The sequence below is a fragment of the Arachis stenosperma genome, chromosome 1 (assembly GCF_014773155.1).
Source record: "Arachis stenosperma cultivar V10309 chromosome 1, arast.V10309.gnm1.PFL2, whole genome shotgun sequence".
In the NCBI taxonomy this organism is placed as follows: domain Eukaryota; kingdom Viridiplantae; phylum Streptophyta; class Magnoliopsida; order Fabales; family Fabaceae; genus Arachis; species Arachis stenosperma.
This window is the reverse complement of record NC_080377.1, coordinates 37255681-37276605: the sequence shown is the minus strand read 5'-3', so window position 1 is coordinate 37276605 and position 20925 is coordinate 37255681. Positions and strand designations below refer to the sequence as shown.

The window sequence follows — 20925 nt, the reverse complement described above, 5'->3', positions numbered from 1 at the left end:
TCATCATTCTTTCAAGAGCCAACATTCATGAACCACAAATTCAAAAGACATATGCACTGTTCAAGCATACATTCAGAGAACAAAAGTGTTGCCACCACATCAAATTAATTAAACTATTATAAAATTCAGAATTCATGCAATTCTTTCCTTTTCAATTAAGCACGTTTTTATTCAAGAAAGGTGATGGATTCATAGGACATTCATAACTTTAAGGCATAGACACTAAGACACTAATGATCACAAGACACAAACATGGATAAACATAAGCATAAAATCCGAAAAACAGAAGAATAAAGAACAAGGAAATCAAAGAACGGGTCCACCTTAGTGATGGCGGCTCTTTCTTCCTCTTGAAGATCCTATGGAGTGCTTGAGCTCCTCAATGTCTCTTCCTTGTCTTTGTTGCTCCTCCCTCATGATTCTTTAGTCTTCTCTAATTTCATGAAGGATGATGGAGTGTTCTTGATGCTCCACCCTTAGTTGTCCCATGTTGGAACTCAACTCTCCTAGGGAGGTGTTCAGTTGCTCCCAATAGTTTTGTGGAGGAAAGTGCATCCCTTGAGGCATCTCAGGGATCTCTTGATGAGAGGGGTCTCTTGTGTGCTCCATCCTTTTCTTGGTGATGGGCTTATCCTCATCAATGGGGGTATCTCCCTCTATGTCAACTCCAACTGAATAACAGAGGTGACAAATGAGGTGAGGAAAGGCTAACCTTGCTAAGGTAGAGGACTTATCCGCCACCTTGTAGAGTTCTTGGGCTATGACCTCATGAACTTCCACTTCTTCTCCAATCATGATGCTATGGATCATGATAGCCCGGTCTATGGTAACTTCGGACCGGTTGCTAGTGGGAGTGATTGAGCGTTGTATGAACTCTAACCATCCTCTAGCCACGGGCTTGAGGTCATGCCTTCTTAATTGAACCGGCTTTCCTCTTGAATCTTGCTTCCATTGTGCGCCCTCTTCACATATGATTGTGAGGACTTGGTCCAACCTTTGATCAAAGTTGACCCTTCTTGTATAAGGATGCTCATCTCCTTGCATCATAGGCAAGTTGAACGCCACCCTCACACTCTCCGGACTAAAATCCAAGTATTTCCCCCGAACCATAGTGAGATAATTCTTTGGATTCGGGTTCACACTTTGGTCATGGTTCTTTGTGATCCATGCATTGGCATAGAACTCTTGAACCATCAAGATTCCGACTTGTTGAATGGGGTTGGTGAGAACTTCCCAACCTCTTCTTCGGATCTCATGGCGGATCTCCGGATATTCACCCTTTTTGAGTGAAAAGGGGACCTCGGGGATCACCTTCTTCAAGGCCACAACTTCATAGAAGTGGTCTTGATGCACCCTTGAGAGGAATCTATCCATCTCCCATGACTCGGAGGTGGAAGCTTTTGCCTTCCCTTTCCTCTTTCTAGAGGTTTCTCCGGCCTTGGATGCCATAATGGTTATGGAAAAACGAAAAAGCAACGCTTTTACCACACCAAACTTAAAATGTTTGCTCGTCCTCGAGCAAAAGAAGAAAGAAGAGAGTAGAAGAAGAAGAAATGAGGAAGAGGGAGAAGGTGGTGTGTTCGGCCAAGAAGGGAAAGAAGGGGTGTTTAGGTTGTGTGAAAATGAAGGGTTGAAGAAGGGTATATATATGAGAGAGGGGGGTAATGGTTCGGCCATGATGGGTGGGTTTGGGAGGGAAAGTGGTTTGAATTTGAAGGGTAAGGTTGGTGGGGATTTATGAAGGATGGATGTGAGTGGTGAAGAGAAAGATGGGATTTGATAGGTGAAGGGTTTTTGGGGAAGAGGTATTGAGGTGATTGGTGAATGGGGGAAGAAGAGAGAGAGTGATGGTGGGGTCCACAGATCCTGTGGTGTCAAGGAAAAGTCATCCCTGCACCAAATGGCATCAAAATTCACGTTTTGAGCCATTTCTGGCGTTAAACGCCGGGCTGGTGCCCATTCCTGGCGTTTAACGCCAGGTTGTTGCCCTTTACTGGCGTTTAACGCCAGTCTGGTGCCCCTTTCTGGCGTTAAACGCCCAGAATGGTGCCAGACTGGGCGTTAAACGCCCAACAGCTAGCATTACTGGCGTTTGAACGCCAGCTTCTTCTCCTCCAGGGTGTGCTGTTTTTCTTCCTGTTTTTCATTCTGTTTTTGCTTTTTTCATTGTTTTTGTGACTTCTTATGATCATCAACCTACAAAAAAAGATAAATTAACAAAAGAAAATAGTTAACTATAAAACATTGGGTTGCCTCCCAACAAGCGCTTCTTTAATGTCATTAGCTTGACAGAGGACTCTCATGGAGCCTCAGAAATACTCAGAACCGTGTTGAAACCTCCCAACACCAAACTTAGAGTTTGAATGTGGGGGTTCAACACCAAACTTAGAGTTTGGTTGTGGCCTCCCAACACCAAACTTAGAGTTTGACTGTGGGGGCTCTGCTTGGCTCTGTTTTGAGAGGGGCTCTTCATGCTTCCTCTCCATGATGATAGAGGGATGTCCTTGGGCCTTAAACACAAAGGATTCTTCATTCACTTGAATGATCAACTCTCCTCTATCAACATCAATCACAGCCTTTGCTGTGGCTAGGAAGGGCCTGCCAAGGATGATGGATTTATCCATGCACTTCCCAGTCTCTAGGACTATGAAATCAGTAGGGATGTAATGGTCTTCAATTTTTACCAAAACATCCTCTACAAGTCCATAGGCTTGTTTTCTTGAGTTGTCTGCCATCTCTAGTGAGATTTTTGCAGCTTGCACCTCAAAGATCCTTAATTTCTCCATTACAGAGAGGGGCATGAGGTTTACACTTGAACCTAAGTCACACAAGGCCTTCTTGAAGGTCATGGTGCCTATGGTACAAGGTATAGAAAACTTCCCAGGATCCTGCCTCTTTTGAGGCAGTTTCTGCCTAGACAAGTCATCCAGTTCTTTGGTGAGCAAGGGAAGTTCATCTTCCCAAGTCTCATTTCCAAATAACTTGTCATTTAGCTTCATGATTGCTCCAACGTATTTAGCAACTTGCTCTTCAGTGACATACTCATCCTCTTCAGAGGAAGAATAGTCATCAAAGCTCATGAATGGCAGAATTAATTCCAATGGAATCTCTATGGTCTCATTTTGAGCCTCAGATTCCCATGGTTCCTCATTGGGGAACTCAGAGGAGGTTGGTGCACGCCCATTGAGGTCTTCCTCAGTGGCGTCCACCTCCTCTCTTTCCTCTCCATATTCGGCCATGGTTATGGCTTTGCACTTTCCTTTTGGATTTTCTTCTGTATTACTTGGGAGAGTACTAGGAGGGAGTTCAGTAATTTTCTTGCTCAGCTGTCCCACTTGTCCTTCCAAATTTCTGATGGAGGACCTTGTTTCATTCATGAAACTTTGAGTGGTTTTGATTAGATCAGAGACCATTGTTGCTAAGTCAGAGGTATTCTGCTTAGAACTCTCTGTCTGTTGCTGAGAAGATGATGGAAAAGGCTTGTTATTGCCAAGCCTATTTCTTCCACCATTATTGTTATTGAAACCTTGTTGAGGTCTCTCTTGATTCTTCCATGAGAAATTTGGGTGATTTCTCTATGAAGAATTATAGGTGTTTCCATAGGGTTCTCCTAGGTAATTCACCTCTTCCATTGAAGGATTCTCAGGATCATACGCTTCTTCCTCAGATGAAGCTTCCTTAGTACTGCCAGGTGCATTTTGCATTCCAGACAGACTTTGAGAAATCAAATTGACTTGTTGAGTCAATATCTTGTTCTGAGCCAGTATGGCATTCAGAGTGTCAATCTCAAGAACTCCTTTCTTCTGACTAGTCCCATTGTTCACAGGATTCCTTTCAGAAGTGTACATGAATTGGTTATTTGCAACCATTTCAATTAGTTCCTGAGCCTCTGTAGGCGTCTTCTTCAGATGAAGAGATCCTCCAGCAGAGCTATCCAAGGACATCTTGGATAGTTCAGAGAGGCCATCATAGAAAATACCTATGATGCTCCATTCAGAAAGCATGTCTGAGGGACATTTTCTGATTAATTGTTTGTATCTTTCCCAAGCTTCATAGAGGGATTCTCCATCCTTCTGTCTGAAGGTTTGGACTTCCACTCTAAGCTTACTCCATCTTTGAGGAGGAAAGAACTTTGCCAAGAAGGCATTGACTAGCTTTTCCCAAGAGTCCAGGCTTTCTTTAGGTTGAGAATCCAACCATATTCTAGCTCTGTCTCTTACAGCAAAAGGGAATAGCATCAGTCTATAGACCTCAGGGTTAACCCCATTAGTCTTGACTGTGTCACAGATTTGCAAGAACTCAGCTAAAAACTGATGAGGATCTTCCATTGGAAGTCCATGGAACTTGCAATTCTGTTGCATTAGAGAAACTAATTGAGGCTTAAGCTCAAAGTTGTTTGCTCCAATGGCAGGGATAGAGATGCTTTTCCCATAGAAATCAGGAGTAGGTGCAGTGAAGTCACCCAGCACCTTCCTTGCATTGTTGGCATTGTTGTTGTTTTCGGCTGCCATGGATTCTTCTTCTTTGAAGAATTCGGTCAGGTCCTCTAAAGAGAGTTGTGCCTTGGCTTCTCTTAGTTTTCGCTTCAAGGTTCTCTCAGGCTCAGGGTCAGCTTCAACAAGAATGCCTTTGTCTCTGCTCCTGCTCATATGAAAGAGAAGAGAACAAGAAAATGTGGAATCCTCTATGTCACAGTATAGAGATTCCTTGAAGTGTCAGAGGAAAAGAAAAATAGAAGAAAGAAGGTAGAAGAATTCGAACTTGATTAGATAGAGTTCGAATTGTGCATTAAGAAGGGGTGGTACTCCATAAATAGAAGGATGTGGGAAGGAGGGAAGAGGATTTTCGAAAATTAGTTAAAAAGATGTTAAAAACATTTTAAAAATTGATTGATAATTTTCGAAAATTGAAAGTGGAAAAGGAATCAAGTGATTTTTGAAAAAGATTTTGAGATTAGAAGTTAAAAAGATTTGATTGAAAACTATTTTGAAAAAGATGTGGTTAAGAAGATATGATTGGTTTAAAAAAAATTGTGATTGAGAAAATATGATTTGAAAACAAATTTAAAAGATATGATTTGAAAACAATTTTAAAAGATATGATTTAAAAATTAATGACTTGTCTAACAAGAAAAGATACGATTCAAACATAAAACCTTCCTCAACAGAAAAGGCAAAAAATGTTCAATCAAATCATTGATTGTTAGCAAGTATCTTTGAAAAAGGAAAGAAATTGATTTTGAAAACATTTGATTGAAAAGATATGATTTGAAAAAGATTTGATTTTGAAAAACTTTGAAAACTTGAAAAAAATTGATTTTGAAAACAAAATCTTCCCCCTAGCACCATCCTGGCGTTAAACGCCCAGAATGGTATACATTCTGGCGTTTAACGCCCAAAATGCTACCTCTTTGGGCGTTAAACGCCCAACCAGGTACCCTGGCTGGCGTTTAAACGCCAGTCTGTCTTCTTCACTGGGCATTTTTGAATGCTCAGCTTTTTCTGTATAATTCCTCTGCAGTATGTTCTGAATCTTCAATTCTTTGTATCATTGACTTGAAAAGACACAAATTAAAAATATTTTTGGATTTTTTTAATAATCAAAAAGCAACTAAAATCAAATAACAATGCATGCAAGACACCAAACTTAGCAGTTTGTATACTACTAACACTATATGAGACACATAAACACTCAAGCCAAAAGAATTCAAAGATCAGAGTAAGAAATCATCAAGAATTACTTGAAGATCCTTAAGACACATAAATGAATGCATGCATTTGACACCAAACTTAAGATGAGACACTAGACTTAAGCAGGAAACATCAAATATTTTTGGTTTTTATGATTTTGTAAATTTTTTTGTGTTTTTCGAAAATTAAGTGGGAAAAGGTATCAAAATTCTTAATGAGAATTCCAAGAATCAGTGCAATGCTAGTCTAAGGCTCCGGTCCAGGAATTAGACATGGCTTCACAGCCAGCCAAGCTTTCAAAGAAAGCTTCGGTCCAAAACACTAGACATGACCAAAGGTCAGCCAAGCCTTAGCAGATCACTGCTCCAAAAGCAAAATTGATGAAAATCAACAAGCTCTTGTGGTGATAAGTTGAAACCTCGGTCCAATCAGATTAGACATGGCTTCTCAGCCAGCCAGATTTCAACAAATCATCATGAAACTCTAGAATTCATCTTCAAGAATTTCGAAAAAAAATAAATACCTAATCTAAGCAACAAGATGAACCGTCAGTTGTCCAAACTGAACAATCCCAGGCATTGTTACCAAAAGCTTGCTCAAAACTTGAACAATCCCCGGCAACGGTGCCAAAAACTTGGTGCGCGAAATTGTGAACAATACTTTTCACAACTCTCATAATCCCTGGTCATGAACTCCAAAAACTTGGTGGTTCAATTCCATGGCATTACACAACTTCGCACAACTAACCAGCAAGTGCACTGGGTCGTCCAAGTAATACCTTACGTGAGTAAGGGTCGATCCCACGGAGATTGTTAGCATTGAAGCAAGCTATGGTCATCTTGTAAATCTTAGTCAGGCAAACTCAAATGGATATGGTGATGAACGAAAATAATCTAAAAGATAAAGATAGTGATACTTATGTAATTCATTGGTAGGAACTTCAGATAAGCGCATGAAGATGCCTTCCCTTCCGTCTCTCTGCTTTCCTACTGCCTTCATCCAATCCTTCTTACTCCTTTCCATGGCAAGCTCGTGTAGGGTTTCACTGTTGTCAGCAGCTACCTCCCATCCTCTCAGTGAAAATACGTCCCTGATGCTCTGTCACAGCATAGGCTAATCATCTGTCGGTTCTCGTTCAGGCCGGAATAATATCCATTGATACTTTTGCGTCTGTCACTAACGCCCTAGCCTGCTAGGAGTTTGAAGCACGTCACAGTCATTCAATCATTGAATCCTACTCAGAATACCACAAACAAGGTTAGACCTTCCGGATTCTCTTGAATGCCGCCATCAGTTCTTGCCTATACCACGAAGACTCTGATCTCACGGAATGGCTGGCTCGTTTGTCAGGCGAGCACTCGGTTGTCAGGCGATCAACCATGCATCGTGCAATCAGGAATCCAAGAGATATTCACTAAGCCTCAGATGCTTGTAGAACAAGAGTGGTTGCCAGTCACCTTGTTCATGGGTGAGAATGGTGATGGGCGTCAATCATCACTTTCATCAAGTTGAAGAACAAGTGATATCTTGGACAAAGAACAAGCGGAATTGAATAGAAGAACAATAGTAATTGCATTAATACTCGAGGTACAGCAGAGCTCCACACCTTAATCTATGGTGTGTAGAAACTCCACCGTTGAAAATACATAAGAACAAGGTCTAGGCATGGCCGAATGGCCAGCCTCCCAAAGTGATCAAAAGATCTCTAGAGAAAGGTTCCAAAGATCCGATGATTCTTAATACAATAGTAAAAGGTCCTACTTATAGAAAAACTAGTAACCTAAGGTGTACAGAAATGAGTAAATGACATAAAAATCCACTTTCGGGCCCACTTGGTGTGTGCTTGGGCTGAGCAATGAAGCATTTTCGTGTAGAGACTCTTCTTGGAGTTAAACGCCAGCTTTAGTGCCAGTTTGGGCGTTTAACTCCCAATTAGGTGCCAGTTCCGGCGTTTAACGCTGGAATTTCTTGAGGTGACTTTGAACGCCGGTTTGGGCCATTAAATCTTGGGCAAAGTATGGACTATTATATATTGCTGGAAAGCCCAGGATGTCTACTTTCCAACGCCGTTGAGAGCGCGCCAATTGGGCTTCTGTAGCTCCAGAAAATCCACTTCGAGTGCAGGGAGGTCAGAATCCAACAGCATCTGCAGTCCTTTTGAGTCTCTGGATCAGATTTTTGCTCAGATCCCTCAATTTCAGCCAGAAAATACCTGAAATCACAGAAAAACACACAAACTCATAGTAAAGTCCAGAAAAGTGAATTTTAACTAAAAACTAATAAAAATATACTAAAAACTAACTAGATCATACTAAAAACATACTAAAAACAATGCCAAAAAGCATACAAATTATCCGCTCATCACAGAGATACAAAAAGAAGACTATAAAAGGGTGTATTATCCCGTTATTTAAGGGAAGGATAAACATGAGGATAAACAAGAGAAAGCCAATGAAGATGAGCTTCATGATCATGGTGAGAAAGAACCTCAACTTGAAGTAAACCGATTTGAAGCCTCTACCTTCTCACTTGAAATAACATTCCTCGAGGACAACTAAATATTTCCGATAATCATTGCTAGTGAGCTTTCTAGCCAAGAAGAAGAGAAGCTCCTAGAGGTTTTAAGGAAGCATAAGAAGGCAATTGGTTGGAGCTTGGCCAACATTATGGGGTTTTACCCACGTATGTGTATGCACCGCATCTTCCTTGAAGATGGAGTTCGGCCATTAAGACAACCCCAAAGAAGGCTCAACCCTACTATTCTTGATGTTGTAAAGAAGGAAGTCACAAGGTTACTTGATGCGTGCATTATTTATCCAATTTCCGATAGTGAGTGGCTGAGTCCGATTCAAGTTGTTCCGAAGAAATCAGGAATCACAGCTATCAAGAAAGAAGATGGTGAGATGGTCACAACAAGGGTGCAAAATGCTTGGCGGGTTTGCATTCATTATAGGAAGCTAAATGCCGCAACAAGGAAAGATCACTACCCCTTGTCATTCATTGATCAGATGTTGGACCGACTTTCAAGTAAATCTTATAGAAGGATGCCATTTGAGTTATGCAATGCATCCGCTACTTTTCAGCGGTGCATGCCCAGTATCTTTTCTAATCTCATGAAGAGTTGTCTAGAAGTGTTTATGGACAATTTCAGTGTATATAGAACTTCCTTTGATAGTTGCTTAGATAACGTTACTAAGGTCTTAGAAAGGTGTGTTAGCACTAACCTTGTCCTCAATTTCGAAAAATGTCATTTTATGGTGAGACAAGGCATAGTGTTAAAGCACGTTGTTTCTGATAAAAGCATTTTTATTGACCATGCCAAGGTTGATGTCATTACTAGTATGCCTCACTCCTCTTCTGTGAGGGATGTTCACTTTTTTTTGGGATATGCAGGGTTTTACAGGAGTTTCATCAAGGATTTCAGCAAAATTGTCCTGTCACTATCCCGCTTGTTATAGAAAGATGTGGAGTTTGAGTTTGATGATGCTTGCAAAGAAGCATTTGAGAAATTAAGGGAAGCCTTCACTACAGCACCCATTGTCAGAGGACCCGATTGAACGCAACCATTTGAGATTATGTGTGATGCCTCCAATCATGCTGTGGGTACGCGCTTGCACAGCAAGAAGGTAAGCTCACTTACATTGTTGTTTATTCTTCAAAGACATTGGATGTGGCGCAATCCAATTGCACCACTACGGAAAGAGCGGCTAGCGGTTGTTCATGCATTGGATAGGTTTAGATCCTATTTGCTAGGCTCAAAAATAGTGGTGTATATGGATCATGCAACCTTAAAGTACTTGCTGACAAAGAATAAATCGAAACCTAGGCTCATTCGTTGGATCTTGCTCTTGCAAGAATTTACTGTTGAGATTAGGGATCAAAGTAGGTCACAAAACTTGGTTGCGGACCATCTGAGCCACCTTGAAAATCTTAAATATGACCCATTTCTGATTGACGATTCATTTCTTTTGGATGGTTTGCATGCTATTTCAAATATCCTTCCTTGGTTTGCACCTATGGTGAATTAATTGGTCACCAATATCTTTCCTCCTAACTTTTCAAAACATCAAAGAGACAAGTTGAGGAGTGATTCCAAGTATCACATTTGGGATGACCCTCACTTGTGGAAACTGGGTTGACCAAGTGATTCATAGATGTGTCCAGAGTCAGAATTTCAATCTATTCTTGAATTCTGTCATTCGTTCGAGTGTGGTGGTCACTTTGGCCCCAACGAATAGCTAAAAAGGTTTTAGATTGCGGGTTCTAGTGGCCAACATTGTTCAAGGATGCAAACCAATATTGTTTGTTATGTCATCAATGTCAAAAGTCAAGAGATCCCTAAAGGATGAAATGCCTCAACAACCAATGTTGTTTTGTGAAATTTTGTATGAGACATAGACTTTAAGGGATTGTTTCTTAACTCTAGTGGATATCTTTACATTCTAGCTGTCGATTATGTATCAAAGTGGGTGGAAGTGATTTCTACCCGTCTTGATGACGCTAATACTGTAGTTTATTTCATTAGAAACAATATTGTATGCTGCTATGGGTCGCCACGAGTAATCGTGAGCGACCAATGTACTCACTTTTGTAACAGGAAGATGGAAGCATTACTCAAACAGTATGGGGGTACTACACCAGGTTGCAACTGCTTACTACCCCCAAAATAATGGCCAAGCGGAAGTATCTAATCGAGAGATAAAGCAAATTTTGGAAAAAGTGGTAAATCCACAAAGAAAATATTGGAGTTCTCGTTTGGGTGACGTATTATGGGCGTATAGGACGACATATATGACTCCGTTAGGGATGAGTCCTTTTTGGATTGTCTATGGGAAGGCGTGCCATCTCCCGGTTGAAATTAAACATAAGGCCTATTAGGCGGTCAAGCAATGCAACTTGAATTTTACCAAGGCAGGCATAGCAAGAAAGTTGCAATTAGAAGAACTCGAATGTCTTAGGATAGAGGCCTATGAGAATGCAAGGATCTATAACGAAAAGACTAAGGCATTCTATGATCATCATATTCGAAAGAAAGATTTCCAAGAGGGTGATGAGGTTCTTCTATACAATTCAAGGCTTATGTTCATGCTCAGAAAGCTCCGTTTAAGGTGGGATAGCCCTTTTAAAGTGAAGGAAGTGAAGCCCTATGGAGTGGTTGAGCTATTCCACCCTCAAAGTGAAACAACATTCAAAGTGAACGGCCACAGGGTAAAAAGGAATTGGAGGTGTTACTTCTTAAGGATGCACCCAAAGGAAGAGAGTCTTGAGCTCATGACCGTCCAACTTAAGGATGTTAAAGAAAAGTGTTAGGTGGAAGACACCCAACCATATTATGATCTTCCTTGTACATAGTTTCTTGCATGTAGATTGAGTCTTTGTTTGATTTTGTTGAGTTTGTTTAAGTATGCTTGAATTACCATTGCTTCATGAGGATTTCGTTGATCTTGGTTTGGTTAAATTGACAATTTTGAAGAAAGATGCTTGATTCTGGTTATTGCATGAAATTCTAAGTGTTTTTGACATATCTACCTTGTATGAATGGCAAGATTGTGCTATAATTGTCTTTCCTCATGCTTTAAAAAAAAAAGAAAATGGGCGCTCCACGCGTGAGCGTGAACGACACGCACGCATCGAATTCACTGCTGTAACTCCCTGGCACAAAAACCAAAGAGTTGTGATGGAACTGTGCGGGTAGGGTGCTAGGCGCACAATCCATCCCATGCGTACGCGTAGTTGACGCGTACGCCTCACCCATCACCCGTTTTTTTGCCCCACCCACGCCTGTGCGTGGACGACACGCACACGTCACATTTACTTCTGCAAATCCTCGGTACAAAAACCAGAGAGTTGTGATGGAGTTGTACAGCTTTCGTGCGGGGAACACATTAGTATGCATATGCGTCCCTTCTCTTTTCTGCTTGCCACGCGTAGGCGTAGATGAAACTCACGCGTTGCACTCCCTTTTCGGCTTCCCACGCGTACGCATGGATGAAGCGCATGCGTCGCACGTCCGACGTAACTTACTGGGGTCTAATCGTGCGCCCCGCACAACTCCATCCTAACTCTGGTTTTTATACCAGGGAGTTGCAGCAGTAAATGTGACGAGTGCGCATCGTCCACACACACGGGTGGGTGGGGCAAAAAACGGGTGACGCGTACGTGTTAGCTACGCATACGCGTGGGGTGGATTGTTCACCTGGCACCCCACCCGCACAGTTCCATCACAACTCTCTTGTTTTTGTACCAGGGAGTTGCAGCAGTGAATTCGATGCGTGCGCATCGTCCACGCTCACCCGTGGAGCGTCCCTTTTCTTTTTTTAAAGCATGAGGGAAGACAATTATAGCACAATCTTGGCATTCATACAAGGTAGATACATATTTTAAAAACACTTAGAATTTCATGCAATAACCAAAATCAAGCATTTTTCTACAAAATTGCCAATTTAACCAAACCAAGATCAATGAAATCCTCGTGAAGCAATGGTAACAAGCATACTTAAACAAACTCAACAAAATCACACGAAGACTCTAAAACTACATGCAAGAAACTATGTACAAGAAAGTTCATCCCATGGTGGGGTGTCTCCCACCTAACACTTTTTTTTAACCTCCTTAAGTTGGACAGTCATGAGCTCAAGACTCTCCTCCTTTGGGTGCATCCTTAAGAAGGAACACCTCCAATTCCTTTGGTGACTTATAACCATGATATTTTTTTACCCTTTGGCCGTTCACTTTGAATGTTGCTCCACTTTGAGGGTGGAATAACTCAACCACTCCACAGGGCTTCACTTCCTTAGTTGTTTCCTTATAGATCCTTGCATTCCCATAGGCCTTTATCTTAAGACATTCGAGTTCTTCTAATTGTAACTTCCTTGTTATGCCTGTCTTGGTAAAGTCCATGTTGTATCGCTTGACCGCCTAATAGGCCTTATGTTCAATTTCAACTGAGTGGTGGTACACCTTCCCATAGACAATCTAAAAGGGACTCATCCCTAACGGAGTTATATAGGTCGTCCTATACGCCCATGATGCGTCACCCAACCGAGAACTTCAATCTTTTCTGTGGATTCACCAGTTTTTCCAAAATTCACTTTATCTCTTGGTTAGATACCTTCGCTTGGCCATTAGTTTGGGGGTGGTAAGCAGTTGCAACCTTGGGTAGTATCTCATACTGTTTGTGTAATGCTTCCATCTTTCTGTTGCAAAAGTGAGTACCTCGGTCACTCACGATTGCTCGTGGCGACCCATAGCAGCATACAATATTGTTTCTAATGAAATAAACCACAATATTAGCGTCATCAAGGCCGGTAGGAATCGCTTCCACCCACTTTGATACATAATCAACCGCCAATAGAATGTAAAGATATCCACTAGAGTTAGGAAATGGTCCTATAAAACCTATGCCCCATACATAAAAAATTTCACAAAACAACATTGGTTGCTGAGGCATTTCATCCTTTTGGGATGCATTTCTTGACTTTTGACATTGATGACATAACAAACAATATTGGTTTGCATCCTTGAACAATATTGGCCACCAGAACCCGCAATCTAAAACATTTTTAGCTGTTTGGCGGGGGCCAAAGTGACCACCATACTCGGACGAATGACAGAATTCAAGAATAGATTTGAATTTTGACTTTGGGACACATCTACGAATCACTTAATCCACCCCTGTTTCCACAAGTGAGGATCATCCCAAATGTAGTACTTAGAATCACTCATCAACTTGTCTCTTTGATGTTTTGAAAAGTTAGGAGGAAAGATATTGGCTGCCAATTAATTCGCCATAGGTGCAAACCAAGGAAGGCTATTTGAAATAGCATGCAAACCATCCAAAGGAAATGAATCGTCAATCAGAAATGGGTCATATTTAAGATTTTCAAGGCGGCTCAAAAGATCCGCAAGAAAGTTTTGTGATCCACTTCGATCCCTAATCTCAACGTCAAATTCTTGCAAGAGCAAGATCCAACGGATGAGCCTAGGTTTTGATTCATTCTTTATCAGCAAGTACTTTAAGGCTGCATGATCTGTATACACCACTATTTTTGAGCCTAGCAAGTAGGATCTAAACCTTCCAATGTATGAACAACCGCTAACCGCTCTTTTTTCGTAGTGGTGTAATTGGATTGCGCCATATCCAATGTCTTTGAAGAATAAGCAATAATGTAAGGGAGTTTACCTTCGTGCTGTTTAAGTGCGGCACCCACAGCATGATTGGAGGCATCACACATAATGTCAAATGGTTGTGTCCAATCGGGTCCTCTGACAATGAGTGCTGTAGTGAGAGCTTCCCTTAGTTTCTCAAATGCTTCTTTGCAAGCATCATCAAACTCAAACTCCGCATCTTTCTGTAACAAGCAGGATAGTGGCAGGGCAATCTTGTTGAAATCCTTGATGAAGCGCCTATAAAATACTGCATGTCCCAAAAAAGAGCGGACCTCCCTCACAGAAGAAGGGTGAGGCAGACTAGTAATGACATCAACCTTGGCAAGGTCAACAGAAATGCTTTTATAAAAAACAACGTACCCTAACACTATGCTTTGTCTCACCATAAAATAACATTTTTTGAAATTGAGGACAAGGTTAGTGTTAACACACCTTTCTAAAACCTTAGCAAGTTATCTAAGCAGCTATCAAAGGAAGCTCCATATACACTGAAATCGTCCATAAACACTTTCAGACAACTCTCTATGAGATCAGAAAAGACACTGGTCATGCACCGCTGAAAAGTAGCGGGTGCATTGCATAACCCAAATAGCATCCTTTTGTAAGAAAAAGTGCCAAAAGGACAAGTGAAAGTTATCTTTTCTTGGTCTGCAGGAGCAATATGTATCTGGAAATAGCCAGTAAAACCATCAAAGAAGCAGTAATGAGATTTACCTGAAAGTCGGTCCAACATCTGATCAATGAATGGTAATGGTTATTGATCTTTCCTTGTTGCGGCATTTAGCTTCCTATAATCAATACAAACTTGCCAAGCATTTTGCACCCTTGTTGTGACCATCTCACCATCTTCTTTCTTGATAGCAGTGATTCCTGATTTCTTTGGAACAACTTGAATTGGGCTCACCCACTCACTATCGGAAATTAGATAAATAATGCCCGGATCAAGTAACCTTGTGACTTCCTTCTTTACAACATCAAGAAGAGTGGGGTTGAGCCTTCTTTGGGGCCTCTAGGAGCTTCTCTTCTTCTTGGCTAGAAAGCTCACTAACGATGATTACCGAAAATATTTGGGTTGTCCTCAAGGAATGCATATTTCAAGTGAGGAGTTAAAGGCTTCAAATCGGTTCACTTCAAGTTGAGGTTCTTTCTCACCATGATCATGAAGCTCATCCTCATCGGCTTTCTCTTGTTTATCCTCATGTTTATCCTTCCCCTGAATAACGGGATAATATACTCTTTTGCAATCTTTTCTTTGTATCTCCACTACTACCTCATCAATGACATCACACCGGATAATAGAGTGCTCTTCTGGTGGATGTCTCATGGCCTCTTCCACGTTAAACTTGATGGTCTTGTCACCTACCTCAAAAATGTATGTGCAAGTAAAGACATCCTACTTGAATTTAGAGATTTTCAAGAAGGGTCTTCCAAGCAAAACGGATGAAGAACTTCTACTATCCGTCGGAAGCATTTTAAGGATATAGAAATCAACCGGGAACACTAAATCCTTGATTGTCACAAGCACATCTTCTGCTATCCCCACTATGGTGATAACACTTTTGTCGGCTACGACAAATTTAGAGGTCGACCTCTTCAATGGCGCAAATTTTAACCTTGCAAATATAGAGAGTGGCATGATACTCACACAAGCTCCTAAATTACACATGCAATCATAGAAAGCAACTCCACCAATTCAACAAGACACTAAACATGGTCTGGGGTTACTACACTTTTTTGGAATGGATTTCATCAATGAGGAAATAGAACTACTCAAGGACAATGTTTCCAACTCACCAATCCTATCTTTGTGGGTGCACAAATCCTTTGAGAACTTAGCATACTTCAGAATTTGTTGAATGGCATCAAGAAGTGGAATGGTTACCTCAACCTTCTTGAAGACTTGAAGCATGTTTCAATCAAACTCCAGAGTTTTCTTGGTCTTCTTCACCACGGAAGAGAATGGAATAGGAATGGATTCATCCACTATGGCCTTCCTCTTGGGATCCTTAAGGCTCACCTCTTCTTCCTCTTGCCTTGTGTCTCCTTCATCCTCCTTATGTTGAGCTTCAACAACCACCTATTCCTCATGGATGTCTTCCATGGTCCTAGGAGGCACTTCTTTCAATGTAGTCCCCAACTGTAGAGTGATAGCATTTAGGCCACCTTTTGGGTTAGGAAGGGATTGGGATTGAAGGCTAGATGAGCTAGAGGCTTGGGTGGTGTTGGTGTTGTTGGTAGGAGGTAGAGACAACCTTGAGAGCATCTCGGCTATAGAGGACATTTGAGCACTCATATTACCAACTTGTGTATTGAGATTCCTAGTGTTTTCTTTATTTTTCTCTATCAAAGCCCTAAGCCTCTCTTGTTCTTGGTAGAATGTGATGTGCTATAAACTTGATAGCTACGATTTTAGGAAATTGCAAGATCGGCAAAATTCCTTCCGGCAAGTGCACCGGTTATCGTCAAGTAAAAACTCACAATAGAGTGAGGTCGAATCCCACAAGGATTGGTTGAGTGAGCAATTCGAATTAGAAGTGTGTTCTAGTTGAGCGGAATCAAGATTTAGATGAGAATTGCGGAATGTAAAATTGGCGGGAAAAGGAAATGGCAAGAAATGGAAATTGCGGAATCTTAAATTGCATGAATTAAAGAGCGAGAAGCTAAATTTCTGAAATTAAAAAGGGATCGGGGTGATTGCATGAATTTAATTGCAAAATGTAAAGAGAAAGTGGTAGATCAGAAATGGGGAATTCATTGGGTTTCAGGAGATATTGAGATCTCCGAATCAAAACATTTTTATCCCTTCCTCAACCAATGCATTCATTGAATTTTGCTTGGCAATCTTATATGATTGGATCCCAATCCCTTGGCTCACCAATTCTCTCTAAAAACAAACAAATTCCCAATCCCTTGGTTTAAATGTTCATAAGAAGAGATGATGCTCGATCACTGATTATACCACAGAGTTTCATGAACCACAATTTGGTAGGATTACATGTCACAATATCCATCCAAACCCCAATCCAATTCACTGTGAGAAAGCTTCTCTAGCATGAATCCTCCATTCCTTTCCCAAGGTTCCGAAGGATTCCAATTATGGATAGTTTCTTTCCCAAGACAACTAACCAATGGAATTAGATCGAGAAGCTTTCTAACAAAATTCAAGAGAAAAGATTGAAGAAGAAGATAAAAACTATTATTGATTCATTGAATTACAATAGAGCTCCCTAACCCAATAAAAGGGGTTTAGTGAGTCATAGCTCTGAATTCAATTACAAAGTATGAAAACTCGAAAAATGATCCAAAGTTCCCCAAAAAGTTCTCTCTGTCCAAAAAGTCCCTTACTAACTTAAATTCTATCCTATTTATACACTTTCTAAATTGAGTTTCTGTTGTGTTTCTTGGGCTTTGAGGCCCTTCCCTGATTTCCTTCTGCTTTGGGTTTATGAATCATAATCCTGATGAGGCTGCTGATCCAATTCTGCAACATTCATTGAGCCAACTTAGTGATAATCAAGTAATGACACATGACTCAACAAATTGAAGTTCCAAACTCATCAATTCTTCAGGCCCAATCCCATAAACCATGATATTCAATTGGGTTTCATACCAGAGTATGTTTAAGTTAATGTTTGTGCTCAAATGCTAACTTAAACTGCAATATCTTTGGCCCAGAAACCTTTTTAATTAGTGGCGTTTAAGTTGCAGTTTAAACTTAAACTACAACTTAAACGTTGGACACTCCTGGAGGTGATATAAGTCGAACACGTTTAAGCTTCAGTTTAACCTTAAACTGAAGCTTAAACGTGGAAATGGAAGAAGGCAACCCTGGAGTGTGGAATTGTCGAACACGTTTAAGCTTCAGTTTAAGGTTAAACTGAAGCTTAAACGTGGAAATGGAGGAAAGCCATCCTGGAGGGTAAAGGTCGAACACGTTTAAGCTCCAGTTTAAGCTTAAACTGGAGCTTAAACGTGGAAATGCAAAACGCAACCCTGGAGGAGAAATGTCGAACACGTTTAAGCTCCAGTTTAAGGTTAAACTGGAGCTTAAACGTGGAAATGGCTCCCTGGTGCTTTCAATTCTGGCGTTTAACTTCCAGTTTAAGGTTAAACTGGAGGTTAAACGCCACTTTCAGCCCTTTCCTCAGCTTTCATGATTTTGGCGTTTAAGCTCCAGTTTAAGCTTAAACTGGAACTTAAACTTCACATGTGATATTCAAGCTTCCTTTATTGATTTTGTTGCTTCCTTGCCTAGCCTCTTCTTCCCTGAAATCATCCAAACAACTGCATCAAAGTCTTGCAAAATTTCATGAGAAATCTTTCATTCATAGTATTCAAGTAATATAACTAAAAACTCATGAAATTTGCATCAAAATCATACTGTTTGGATGGTTCATTGCTTTGTTATTCATTTAACCATTCTTGGTTACTTTATGCTCAAGAAAATGCATAAAACAACTAAAACTAACAGAAAAATGCTAGTGAAACTAGCCTAAGATGCCTTGGCATCAGAATGCATGGTGCGAGTCATCACCTGGGTTTGTGAAAGAGGAAGGAGGTTGATTGGTTTGTTGTCTTTGGTGAGGTGGTTGGTATCTATGGTTGTTGGTTTGATTTTTTTGTGAGTGTTAGTATGGTTGATTATGGTGGTTTTGGTTAGCTTGGTAGGTATTGTTGTGGTATTAGGGAGAATGTTGGTTATAGTATTGAGAAGATGAGTTGCCTTGATTCCACCTTTGATTGTGGTTGTTTTCTTGAGCATTGTCCCTCCACCCTTGATTATAGTTATTACCATGGGAGTAATTGCTTTGATTTTGAGGTTGATAGGGTGAACGATTGTTGTAGTTGTTGGCTACCGCAAGGGTGTAATCCCCTTGGACTTGAGGGCATTGGCGATGTAGTGTGAGGTACAAGAGGACACACCACATACTCTCGGAGGTCCTTCAAGTTGGAGGATTTTAGGTGGGACTTGGATGTCTTGGATTGATTGAGATGCCATTTGTCCTTGATAAATTTTTTTGAGGAGAGTGGTCATTTCTCCAAGCACTTTAGTCAAAGCCAAGTCAGAAGAAGATGTTTCTGCCACACTCATGGGAGGACTGTTCCTCACTCTCACATGTTGGATAGTTTCAGAAACATCATTGATCAAACTCCATGCTTCCGCCGTCGTCTTTTTCTTAGAAAGAGAGCAACCACTAGATGTAGTAAGCAATCTCTTATCCGATGCATAGAGATTTCCAGTGAAATAGCTAATAAGCAAATGAGTATCTAACCCATGATGTGGACAAGATTCTAACAACCCCTTAAATCGAGTCCAATATTCAGAGTGTCTCTTGGTCTCTTTGCATGATGCTGGAAATCTCGTTTCGGATGTAATCAGTCTTCTCCGGAGAAAAGAACTTATCTAAGAATTCTCTTTTCAATAGGTCCCATTCAGTCACCACTTCATCAGGCTGAGAGTAAAACCATTCCTTAGCTTGCCCCGTAAGAGAGAAGGGAAAAGCAAAAACCATGATTGCAATTTCATCAGCACCATGCCTTCGAGCCATAAAGCAAGCCACTTGAAAGTCTCTCAAGTGCCAAATGGGGTCTCGGCCCGGTAGTCCATGGTACTTAGGCAGCAAGTTAATCAGATTATTCTTTAACTCAAAATTATAGTCAGGATTCAGATACCGAGCTTGCAATGGTTGAAGAATGAGATCTGGTGCTCCTTGCTCATGCAAGGTAATTCTACGCGGCTCCGCCATGTGGTTTTTACCTGTAGTATTCAAGGATATATCAATAGTTCAAACAGAGAAGTAGGATGTTCTTTCGTTGAATGTGGACTCTAGATCACTGTCGGTTCGATCTAGTGTCTCAGAAGATTCCTCAAGAGAGGCCGAAGCACTAACTGTATAATCCACCTGACGTCTAGCTTGCCGAGTATGAAGTAACGTTCTTTCAATTTCGGGATCAAACTCGGCTAAGTAAGCATCCGGTTGAGACCGAGTCATTCAACTTAGAAGTCATAGCTCATGCATTAAAAAAAATCCAAACTAAAAACAAACTAATGAAAGCAAGTAAACTATTCACAATATTCACATATTCATATTACCAATATTGAAGCACACATTGCAACCATTCTTCGGTAACGGCGCCAAAAAAATTTGATGAAAACGTTACCATCGGTCTAGATTTTATCAACAAAGATCATGTCAGAGTATAGTCCTAAACCGACAAATAACCCCTCGATCAAATTTTGATATGGTTGTCACTAGTTCAACCCTAATAAAAGTTAATCGAGATATTACTCGTGAGTCGTCCTCAAGAGAATGGGCAAGTGTGTGAGTCAAGATTGGTTAGAATTCCAGGGTTGAGAGTCATAAACAAGAATTTAAACTAACAAACTTAACATGTAAGAAACTTAAAGTGCAAGGAATTTAAATCAAACCATTTAAATCAAGAACTAGATAAATGACAATCTATAAGACACTATATAAATCTAATTATATTCTAGAGCTAGCTAAGCAACTAAAATTTACTAAGACAAGAATCAAGTAATTAGAATTTTGGGTTTTCAAAAATGAGATGTAAAAGGACTCTTGGCTAAGGCATAGGAATTGGAATCACCATCCTTGTCTAACAACCATATATTGACAATTATGAGGAACTAAGTCCATCAAGTCTACTTCTACAATTGAAGTATGTCAAATAGGCTTGGTCAATTTCAACTCATAAGTCACAATCTAAGTACTAATTGACTTGGTAGTAGATTAGTGTCAACGGGTATCAATTTAACCCCAAAAGGTTCTCAAATCACCAATTCAATTATACCCAATGATTTAAGGTCACCCAATTCTCTTAGCCTAAGCTAAGAGTATAGAAAACTACTCCATAATCAATGAAAATATTTCATCAAACACATGGTAGGCAATAACTAAAGACATATCTAAGTTGCAAAATTAACTAGAGATTAAAGTTACCCACTAACAATTATCAATAGAAAACAACTTAAGTAACACTATAAACCATAGAAAACATCAATGCATTAACAAAAGTTCAAAATCCACAAGATTTATAAAATGAG

General features: G+C 40.5%; 1 non-coding gene across 1 annotated transcript; it reads left to right on the top strand.

The window, feature by feature from the left end:
- The first annotated feature begins 3998 nt into the window (after positions 1-3998).
- Positions 3999-4106, top strand: LOC130949006 (small nucleolar RNA R71). The gene has a single exon (XR_009073310.1). It is a non-coding gene; the product is annotated as a small nucleolar RNA R71 (small nucleolar RNA).
- The last annotated feature ends 16819 nt before the right edge of the window (positions 4107-20925 follow it).